We start from the raw sequence: 11,934 nt of genomic DNA, 5'->3' as shown, positions 1-11,934 counted from the left end.
GGGGTGGGGGGGGGGGGGGGGGGGGGGGCTGTCCCTGGATGTTGGAGCCTCCTGAAAGTGCACAGCTGCCAGGGGGTGCTTCAGGGGACAGGGCTCATTCTCAGAGGCTCCAGGTGATAAAAACACCCAGCAGGTTGCCACATCGGCTCTTGGGGTGTGTGTGAATGAAAGCTCCAGAGAAAAGAACCGCTTGGAGTCGTGAGAATGGCTAACAACTTCATTTTATGCTCCTGTCTCTGCAGCAGAATTAACCTGGCAAGTGACTGTTGTGGCTGAAAGAAATCCATTTGCCCGAAAGTCAAGGTCAGCAGAAAGCCTTTTCCCAAGGAGACTGAAACTGAAGCCCTCTGCCACAAGCCCTCCGTCCTTGATGGGCTTCAACGCTGACTCCTTGCATCCATGGGAGAGATGACTAGCGGCGCTCTGATGTTCAATTCATACAGCCCAGAGAATCTCCTTTCCCCATCAGGCCTATTACACAAACTGTAGATTTGGAGCTGCTACCGTGATCTCCTTCGAAGGTTTTCTCCTAGGGGTAGGAAAGTCTCGAAATGCTTTTGGTTTTAACCTTGATGCAATCCAGTGTTGTCCTATGAATGGAGCCCTCCCCATGTCCGCCTGCTCTGGCTGTCCTGGCTGCCAGGGGACTGGATGTATGGCTCCAGCCCCGGCTGTCCCTGCCTCTGGCCAAATGAGCGGGGACAGTGGGCATAGGAGAGAGAAACTGGGCAACTTTTTTCCTGGGCTTTCCAGGATATCATGAATCTTGCTTCCCTCTGGTCTATAGGCCAGATGTGCTCCCTGAACTCTAAGCAGCTTGCTCAGTGTGAGAACCAACTATGAGTGAGTTCAATTTTTTTGCTCTCTTTCTCCCTCTCTGAAAACACACACAGACACAAAGATATAGACACACACACACACACACACACACACACACACACAGTACCTGCAAAAGCCCCTCTTTCCCTTGGATCAAAGTACAGCTGCTTTGAATCCCAGCCTGATCCCCATTCGACACTCGGGGGGAAGCCCAGGGTCTCTGGAATTTCTGGGTCTTCTGTTCTGGCTGCCTCCCCTCCACGTGGGCTTCCACACCTTCCCATGTAGAGGCTGTACCCAGACTATACACCCCAGACACAAAACTCATTGCCTTCCTTGAAATATCCCCCAAAAGCTGTCCTGGCATTCTGCAGCACTGTTAACTTCAAATCCTGGGAGGGAGAGAGAGTCTAAGACACCTGCCCAAACAGAGTCCCAGCATCACTCTTCCCAAAAATGCCCTCCAGCCACCCCTGCCCTCTCCCCTTTTGCTGTTTCCTCCTCTCTCCAGTTACATTTTTCCCATACAAGCTCTTTCTCTGCAAAACATAAGCAAAATCACCTCTTCTCCTCAACTCCCAGTAGGAGCTGCCCCCCGGGACCTCCTGTCCGAGCCTTGGCATTTTCCTAACGGCCAACCTTTCCCTAACAAGATCACTGGTGCCAGCCGATGAGATTTTACACAGGTGTCTTGGCTTTCCCTCATCGTTATTTTGTTACATCCTCACCACCACCGCAGTGGTGACCATCCATGTGACACCTGATGCGGGAAGCAGCATTCCACGACGGATGGCACGTGGGCAGGGAACCCCACAGGAGGGCATTGGGATCCCATCTCCATCAGGGACCAGCCGTGTAACCTGGGTCAAGACTCTTAATCCCTCCAAGCGTCAGAGCCATCAAATGGTGGCAAGGACAGTTGCCATCACATAGAGTTGATGTCAAAATTAAACCACACCTGTGAGCCCTTAGTACCGCTCCTGGTAGAGCCCAGCGGCAGATAAACAGAACGGTGGCTGGCATTACTGTACCCTGTCCAGCTGTACGCCCTGGCCTGAGCCCCGTGAGTCACACCCGTGTGTGTGCACACGCAACCGCTTACACCAGGAAGCGTCTGCCTTGTGTTTCCACTGCACTTTTTAGCATCGGCTTCCTCAACAGTGAAATTAGGCCTTCGTTTCTCTTGTTCTGTCCAGGATTCTAAAACCTCTCTAAGGGCTGGGGCTCATCTTAGCCGTCTCAGCTTAGGCCCCGACATCCTGAAGACTCTTAGCAGATACTGATCAAATAAAATTGCTTGTGCTGAAAGCGGGGTACTGTGACCCCATCAGATCTCCGGGGAGCTAGTTCTCTCTGCAGCGCAGGGAGGGTGGGGGTGGAGAAGGAGGATGGGGTGCTCTCATGTGGTGGCCATCACCCCGAGGTATAGCCTCTATGGAGAAGTGGCAAACAGCAATTATCTGAAGACCTCACCAAACTTTTCTGGAAAAACTGTCATGACTAGACAGAAGTCTGTAGAAAGTTGCATAATAAATGGTATTTGAGTGAATGAATGAACGGATTACCCATTTTGTCACTTGGTAGTTCTTATATAAAGGCTCTTCTGAAAAATTCTTCCTGGAGCTCAGGGCCAGAAAAGGCTTATTTCTCTACTGTACTAGAAGTTTCCTTTTTATTGACATCCTGCCTCTTTAAGAACTAACCTATCACCCACCAGCAGGGCCCTAGAGGACAACCATGCAGGAAAGGGCATTCACTAGACCAGCCCCTCACGCTTACCCTCACTCCCCTCCTGATGGTGTATGGACCACATAGCTGTGCATTAACCAGGGGTCTGGTGGGGTCTGGTCCCACAGTGGAGCAGCCCACATGGCCTTTCAGCTCTCTACCCTTTGCTTGGTTTGCTGGCTGGTTTACCATTCACTTTGCCTCTCTGGAGCATAGGTCCTTAGACTGACCTCTCTCTTTTTATGACCTTACACATTTCTTAGTTCATAATGCCCAAGATCTTCTCCCATATAAACCCCATAAAGTTATAGGCTAGTGTCTTGTTCTCTGTCTCATCCTCCTCCTCATTACCTCCAAGTGTGCAGCTAGACCCTTCCTGCTGCTAGATAACAAGAACTTTGCAACCCACTGGATTTCCCTCTTCTCCTTGGCTGCCAGGGAACTCAGAGCTCTGCTTTATCCTCGATATAAAAGTTAGGTTTTTAGATGCAATCCTTTTATTCTCCTTGCTTCCTTGGCTTCTTTAGTTTTTAACTTAGAATTTTTGTTTTTGTATATCTGCTTCATTTGTTTTAAGATGGCAGATTAAAAAAAAAAAAGGTAAAAAAAAATCCAGTTTCACTGAACTGCTTAAAATTCTACTCTTAACCTATATAGCTTCTCCAGGAAAAAGGGAAAAGGAAATTCTAGTCCAGGTGTACTATCTACAGATGCTGTCCCCAAACTGCCTCACTGTCCCTGCCCCACTGGAAGAATCATTTACCAACCCCTTTGTAGCCTGGTGGGCCATTTCCAGACCTTTCAGCCTCTCCAAAATCCAAGCACGCCCTGACCATCAGACCTGGCTCCCAGACCTTGGTCATCAATCTCTTGCCCCTCAGCTCACTGCTTCCTGCTGACCTCCTGCCTCGGAGACCCCCACCTGAACATCACCCTTGAGAGCAGCCCCTGTCTGGATATGATGTGATCTCATGCATGAGGCCTTCACAGATAGAAGGACAGGAGCCCTCGTCCTCTGTGGCTGAGTGGCAATACCTATGGTTCCCAATTTGGGTTAGCTATATTTTCAGCTGAGTAATGATAAGGAGCACTAATATTTGTTGTACCCCCTGTATTTGTTATGTCATTATGCCTTGTACTTCATATGCATTCTCTCTTTTAATTCCTCAGTGAGGGAAAAGACATCTTATCCTCCACTTTAAAGATGACAAAACTAAGGTGCATGTATTTTTTTTATTTGCATCAAGGACATAAGCTCCAAGGAAGGAGAACACTGGCTGTCTGGTGTGCCCTTCTTAGCATCTCTCACGTCCTGGCCCAGAAGTTCAATGTGTAATTTCTGATTTATCAATTTATTGATCAACAAAGTGAAGCACACATCCCTCAAAGCAATCATAATGCCTCCCCAGAGAACTGAAGTAGGTCATGGAGCTCTGAAACGCAGCTGAATTGAATTCTGCCTAGGGCTACTCCAGCTGGCAGGATGGAAGCTGTTATGCGAGCCATCAGAGGAGAGGTCAGCTGGGGTTCAGCCCTGTCCCTGAGCCGAGCCGCACAGCACTGTGGGTTCTGGGGGCAGAGTCTTACTGGGGCCCAGCCTCCCTCTAGCTTTCGTCTCAGCCCATTCTGCTGTAGCTTTTTCTCTCTCCCCATGAGTGTCTTAGTGGACTGGCATAGAGTAGATGTCAGTGAAGAGGAGGAGGGAGGGAGGGAAGGAGAGAAGGAAGGAAAGAAGGAAAGAAAGGGAAGGTAGGTAGTCTCATGAGTTAGGAGGTAGCTCCAACACTTTGATTTTAAAGAACACAATCAGGGGCACCTGGGTGGTTCAGTGGGTTAAGCCTCTGCCTTCGGCTCGAGTCAGGGTCCTGGGGTCCTGGAATCATATTGGCTCTCTGCTCAGCAGGGAGCCTGCTTTCCCCCTCTCTTTGCCTGCCTCTCTGCCTACTTGTGATCTCTCTCTCTCTGTGTCAAATAAAAAAATAAAATATAAAGAACACAATGATCTCTGGGTGGGAATGAGGACTCTTGTTCATCCTGGGGTAGATGAGCATAAGGAACCTTTCAGGAAAGGAGACTTTAGAGAGCTAATGACAAGGTGGGCGAAGGCAAGCCTGCAAAGACCAGCCCTTTGGGGGGATCCTACCATTTCTCCAAGGGGCTCTAACCCTCAAAGCCACAAACAGTCCTCAGCTCTGGAATCCACTCTTTGCTGGGAGAGATGCTCGTTTCTCATATAACTGCTCCACACTCTCCCTACACTGGAGGCCGATTAACTGTAGAAGAAAGCAGTGCCAACAGCTGAAAACTTAAAACAAAGGGTCTGTACAAAAGAATCTTGTTCCTCCTCCTTTTCATTTATTTAAAACAATTTTACCCTCCGTAGTCCCGTATGGCTCCTGCATAAATTACTCTGCAAGACTGGCCTGCTGTTAGCACGCTTGCCTCACTGCCTCTGCTCCCACTTCAGATCTGCCAGTTAAGCTCTAAGCATCTTGAAAACGTATTGTCTGGAACGAAACAACCAATTATGCTTTCAGGTTTTGTGGCATAATATCGCCGAAACCAGCAATTACAGAATCAGAATGGCATCAGATGGGGGTAGAAGGGAGTTAGCACGGATTATTCTTTAAATAGCAGTTACATGAACTCATAATAAATAGGTATTAAGCGTTAAATGTATGATAAGTAATTCTTGACAATGCAATTATCCAAACAGAAGAGGGAAAAGTGGCAATATGGCATTGTCAGACGCTTCTGTGCCTAGCGCGCTCAGTTAGACTGAGAGGTGGAGGGGATTTGTCTTTGTTCCCGCCAGTAGTAGAGACAAGAGTACAGATGTGGGTACTGAAGGGAATTTGGTGGGTTCCTGAGGGATGGCGAGGTTTCAAGAAAGCAAAGTCTTTTCAACTGGGGCAGAATGTGGCTGACCAGAAAACTCCATGACAGGAAGCTCAGTGTAATGCATAGTCAGTTAATAAAACACATATTGAGGAGGTCCCTACAAGCGAACACCTTGCATATTCGTGGAGAGCCTGGTGCTGAGCAAAAAGCAGACATCCAGGAAGTGTTTGTTGAGCTTATTGGGCACTTAGAGGCAGGGCTGCTGTGGAAGGCCAACTGGGTTGTGCACTGCACAATTTGAGATGCAAATAGCTTTTCTGGATACTGGGAGATGTTGTGGTCTTGCTTAGAAAGTGCCGCGGAATTTGAATCTGTGAGTTTGGCACTGAAGCCTGATTCTCAAAGAAAGGAAAATCACATTTCAAGTTAGTAAGCGTTTTTCAACAATGTAATTTAACGACTGAAATGAAGTACCCTATGGCCAGACTACTTGAAATAAAATCCAAGCTTCCTTTTCAAGCTGTGTGTCTTTGGGAAAATTACTTAAACTCTCCGATCCTATTTTCCCAGTTATAAAATTTGGATAAATAATAGTACTTACCTCCTGGGGTAGTTATTTAAGATTAAATGATGTAAAGGATTAATGAGCTTGTGAATAACTGTTCATAAAACTTCTTCCCTTTTCCTCATAGGCACTCACTAGACTACACTTCTTAGCCCCCTGGCAGTTAGGGGAGACCACGTAACTGAGTTTGGGCTAATACAGTGTGAGTTAAGGTGAAGCATGTTACTTTCATGCCTGGCCCAGAAAAGTTAGCTGAGAATTCCAAAATCCTGGGACATGGCCAAGCCATAGGATGGAAGAAGCCTGGATCCCTAAAACATCACGTGGTGGAGAAGTCCCTGCCAATCTGGTACACTGGGCAAGAAATAAACTACTCTTGTATCAAGACAAAGAGATTAGGGGTTGATGGGTAATAACAGCCACCATTACTGTAACTGACACATCATTTAGAGGACAGCGTGTGTGTTATAACCATATTACCTTGAGTGAGATATAGTAAGGCCAGATGCAAATGGAGACAGAGAAACTGGGCTTTCATACACAGCTCTGTGAAGAAAACACAGTGCCACTCCAAAACCAGTTCAGACCGGTGAATGGTGCCTGGAGCTACCTAGAGGCAAGCTCTGCAGAGGAAATTGCTAGAAATTTCTGGGCGATCTGTAGCCCCCTGGTACCATGAAGCTATGCTGCAGGAGACAGGCCCAGCTAAGCCCAGACTTATAGTCATTCCTGTCTAGGTGCCCTGGGAAAGCACATCAGTCGCCCTGGGAAAGCAAGTCACCATGTTGGGGGTGGCCCACGTGGAGGAAATGAATCCTCCAGCCACCTGCCTTGTGACGGGCAAATCCTCTGGTCCCAGTCAAGTCTTTGGAAGACTACAGCTCCCACCAGCAGCTTCACTGCAATCTCCTGCACCAGAGCCACCCAGCTAAGCTACTCGGATTCTCAACCATCAAGGTCTGCTGTTTAAAAAAATAGCATTGCCCTGCCTTTGGGCCCTGGGTCTCACATAATCACAAAACTATAAAGCTTATCTAGGTCAACTCTTTCCTGTTTCCCCATTATACAGATAGGAAAACTGAGGCTCAAAAAAGGGAAGTGATTTGTCCAAGGTTTTGTTTCATGATGCTCACATCCCCAGAAATAATCCTTACTCCACAAAACCCTCAGCCTCTTCCATGAATTTCTGGTTCTTCTTCTCTGGGGGAGTGTAGGCTCTCTCCTAAAGCCATTGCTTTCCCAGGGCTGAGCATTTCCTCCCCTCACCCCACTTCTAGATTGCCACTCTTCAACCCCACATGAAGCTCTTGTTCCTCTGACCTCACACAGCTGTGCTTTGTGCTCCTTTACCCTTCCGCACTGCCGGTCCTCTATCTACTAGACATCATTTTCATCCCTCACTAAAGACTCAGGCTCCTGGTTCCATTCTTCCTCTCCCCTGATCCCCAAGACCTGCTGGTATCAATGTGATTCCAGCATCCTCATGGGCACAATCAATCCAACACCCTAGTTTTACCTCCGACATCCCTTTTGGTCATAATGTTTGCCTTTTCTCCCCTCCAACTACCCACTCCCATGGACAAGATGCTTACCCTTGTACCCTTATTCCCTTGCCTTTCTCTCCTTCTTGAGTCTATAGCAGCCCTGCCTCTGTACCCACCACCCTGCACAGGATGGCTTCATCACGGGATCAATAATTTCCTTTGTAACAGTTAAAGCCCATGGGTGTTCCTCTGCTCTCCTGTACTTGACTTTTCACCATTGGCAGTAATGACTTTGAGTTCTCCCACTGACCAGCACCCATGGCAGTACACACTCCAAGTACCCTTCCAATGTCTCTGGCCACTCCATCCCATTCTTCTTCATGAGGGCTCATTCCATCGCTCCCTTGAGGTCCCCAGGATCATTCTAGTTACTCTTCAGTGTGGACTCAGTGTTTCTTTCTACTTCGTGTTGTGCATTCCTCCAGCTTCAATAATCCTCAATGCCAATGCTTCCATGGGTGACATCACCAGGCTAGCTCTCTTCTGAGTCTCTGACAACCTATCTGGATGTCAACAGGTGCATCAACTTACCCTAAACCTGCCATTCTCCAAGTATTCTTATGTCACCTGCCACTAGGTGCTCAAACAGCTCCCCCCATATTTCCCTGACTTAGCCCTTCTCCTTCTCCCTTTCATCCTCCTCTCTTTCATCTTCTGTTAGTCTAGTCTATCCACTACATATTTTGTAAATTCATCCATTTCTCTCCAACCTCACTGCTCTGTTTCATTAACATCCCTCTCAGATTCCTGCTCCCACTCCAACACTTGCTATGGCCTGAGGGATTTTCTAAAGTATAAATCTGGCCGTATTCATCCTTAATGTTCGTCCCTTCCATGGTTCCTTGTTGTTCTTAGAAGAAAGCCCAAATCCTGTGATGGCTCCTGATGCCTGCATTGTCTGGTCCCAGGATACTTTCTCTAGCCTGGCTCATGTCACACAAATTCATGTTCTAAGTTCTGACCATACAGCACTACTTTTAGACCTTGAACAAGGCTAGATTATCTTGCCTCTGGGGATCTCCCCCATGTTTTTCTTCTACTTAGACACTTCTTCAGTATCATCTATCTCCACTCATTCCTATTTGTCTTTCTGACCCTAGACCATAGGCCCTCTCCTCCAGGAAACCCTCCCTCTTCTCCCAGGCTAAATTAAGGCCCCTTTTCTGTGTCCTCACAGCTGTCTCTACTCACCCTACCCTGGCAATTGGCACAGGGCATCGTAACAGACTCTTTATCGGTCGGAATCTTGCAAAGGCCATCAGCTTCAGGAGGTGTGCACTCTGACTTTCCACGCCAGCATCACTGGTACCCAAAAAAGACCCTGGAACAGATGGGACCGGGAAAGCATTTAGCATATACATTAAGTTGTAAGGGATCCATGGTTATGGAGAGATTGGACATCATCAGTTTTCTGCCAGCTCTGTTCACCGTCATCAAGAGGGGCTGTAAACGAATTCCCCAAACAATCTTCTGGTTTTCACATCACCAAAAGTCTAGGGCAGTTTGACTAACTGTTTCACCAAGTGAACGGAACCTTGGAGTCATTTTAGATACTCCAAATATTTTGTAACATTTAGTGTCATTTTTTTCTTAATTTCGAATACACACATAAAGTAAAAATTTGCCAAACGCAGGGAAATAATAGCAGAAGGAAATCAGACATAGGCCACCACAAATGGAGCATGTTGTTAAATTTTTAACGTATATTCTTCCAGCACGTTTTCTATTCAAGTCTATTAACCTTTTTGCTTTTCCAAGAAGTTAATATCTATGGTTCATGCTCTAGCTTGCTTTTTAAAAATTAGCACAGTTAAAATGAACATTTTCAATGTTAGTATATATACTTCTCTTGGTCTATGGCCTTAGTGAGTGTCCTCCATTTTATTACAGAGATGTACCACTGTTCACATCACTAAACCCTGAACTGAGGAAGGCTGGACCTTTGGGCTATTTCCATTTTCTGCTGGAGAAATCTGATAACTTTATCTTTATACACATTCATTTTGACTTCCTGAGTGTAAAGGGTGGACATCATTAAGACTTCCGCCACCAAAACACATACTCAGAAATTCTAAATCAATTCACTCTCACTAGAAGGTAGGAGGGTTTTGTATCATTAAAAATATGTACATATATAATTGTATATATAATATGTACATATGTAATTTATTAAAAAACTAGAAGGGCTTTGTATCATTAAAAATATGTACATATATAATTGCCTACCTAACAGGCCCCCTATTATCATGAAAATTTGTGTCTGTTGTTACTAGAGATTGAATTTAATATATTAATACATTTGGGGAGCACACAATCATTCTGTACTTTTGACTGTTACCATCATTTCAGCTTGGTTTGCACACTTAGAGAAAGCTCAGTCACCACCACCCGACCTAACCTCCATGCAAGTCGGACTGAGCTGTGCGGATTTTATATGCATCTTTTCATACACTATGGAAGTATTGATACGCTGGCCCATTGCCTCTTGGGGAAGAGATCCATTCAGCACACATTCGTTGAGATCTACCATGTTCCGGGCCCCACTTGAGGCACCAGGAACCCAGCAGTGAATAAACAACCAAGACCTTTTTTTATTGGATACTTACACTCCATCGGGGCAGGCAGACAATAAAAAGTCAGCCAATGAACAATGTACGATGATTCCAGCAGTGATAAATGGAGTGAAGAAAAAAGGGTTGTAACTGAAGAGAGAGATAAGAGAGTCTTAATACAGAACAGCTGCAGGTGGATGTTGAGACACTTCTGTGGACACTGGAGCTTCAGTGAGGTGTCCGATAGGGTGGCAGTATCTGATGTGTCTGATAGGGATGTGGGTCCCAGACAGACAAAACGGAAATTGCAAGAAGTTGGCATATTTGAGCATCAGAAAGGAGGTCAGGGTGTCTTTAGAAAGTGTAGAGGGGAGAAAATGCTAGAAAATACATCTGAGAGGTAACAAGGGGCTGGAAAATGTAGGCTTTGGGGCCACATAAAGGAATTTTGAATACCTAATAAATAATCAGGAACTTTCAAGTTTCTAATGTCATGTTTTTACCGCAAAATCCTGATTATTTAGTATGGCTAGTCTCACTTTATGCAGTTTCTGGCTCAGATGAGGCACGTGGCCTTATTTGTTAGAAAAGAATGAAGGAAGAAATGGATGGAAGAGGGAATATAGTGAAGCACAAGCACAGAGTGCCCCCTCTGAGACCCCACTCTTGGCACCAAGGAAGCTGATAGACATAATCACCCAACTACTGGAGCCTTCTTCAGGTTCACTGAAATCACAAAGGTTTCTCAACTCAAAATGATACCCTGATAGCAATAATTCTGAGAGAAAGAGAAGTCATCGCAAAACATGGGATTTGAAAGACTTTGAGTTAAATACAGCACGGTACGCAGAGCACTCATTTGGTTAATTGTGGGTGGAATTATTTGAGCAAAACATTTTGTGCCTACGAGCAACCGCAGGTGCAGGCAGAGAGGCTTGTGAGAATCTTTAGCCAAGTTCGCTCCTTAAAGTTCCCCCAGAAGTTGGCACCGGTTCCCTTTTCTCGTGGTTCCTTTGGTCCCTGCTTTGATGGCAGAAACATGTGACAGCTGTGAAGTTTTTTTGGCAAGTGTATCCACTCAGGTGGATTTCCTGTCTCCTTTCCTCCTCAGCAGATGCCAGAAAACAACTGAATGTGTTTCTGAGTTTATTATTTTAGGGACTTCACAGATAGACTCTCTAGTTCATAGACAGAGCCCAGAACTTTATCCACTATACCATTTATTCATTCATTCATACCCTCCTCCTTCTTTTATTAAGCTCCCAGCACTTGTTAGACAGCAAACGTGAGCATAACTCTCGCCCTCCCAGAGTTCTCCATGGGTTACACAGGTAATCATTAAGTTTTGATTGGGATAAAGGTGTGAATAGAAAGTCCTGAGTGCTGAGAATGGGAAAAGCTAACTTCTGCATGAGGATCAGGGATGTCTTTCCCTGGGAAAAAAATTTTGAACTGAATTTAGAACAATGAAAAGAAATTAACTGTATGTACCAGCTTAGGAGGACAGGGGATAGAGAGCATTTCAAACAAAGGGACACACAAAATCCTGGAGTGTAGAGAGTGTGGCATGTTAGAGAATTGCAAGAGCAGTGTGGCTGGAGTTTAGGAAACTAAGGAGAAGAGGTAAGAGATAAGGGTCAAGAGGAGGCATGCATTGGAGTATTGTAGGTCATGTTGAGCAGTTAGAAGTTTATCTGAGGAGCAATGGAGTATGCGTTAGCCATTGCTGCCGAACAAATTGCCCCATATCTCAGTGGCTTAAAACAATTATTAGTCACATGATGATGAGACAGCTGGGAGTGACTGATCTAAGTTGCATTCAGGTGTTCATGGTTGTGCTCATTAATTTTACCTGTGTTTGGTTGATCTTGGCTGTGCTTGGTTA

The sequence above is a fragment of the Mustela nigripes genome, chromosome 12, assembly GCF_022355385.1.
Source record: "Mustela nigripes isolate SB6536 chromosome 12, MUSNIG.SB6536, whole genome shotgun sequence".
In the NCBI taxonomy this organism is placed as follows: Eukaryota; Metazoa; Chordata; class Mammalia; order Carnivora; family Mustelidae; genus Mustela; species Mustela nigripes.
The sequence above is the reverse complement of the archived record's forward strand: the minus strand, read 5'-3'. Positions refer to the sequence as shown.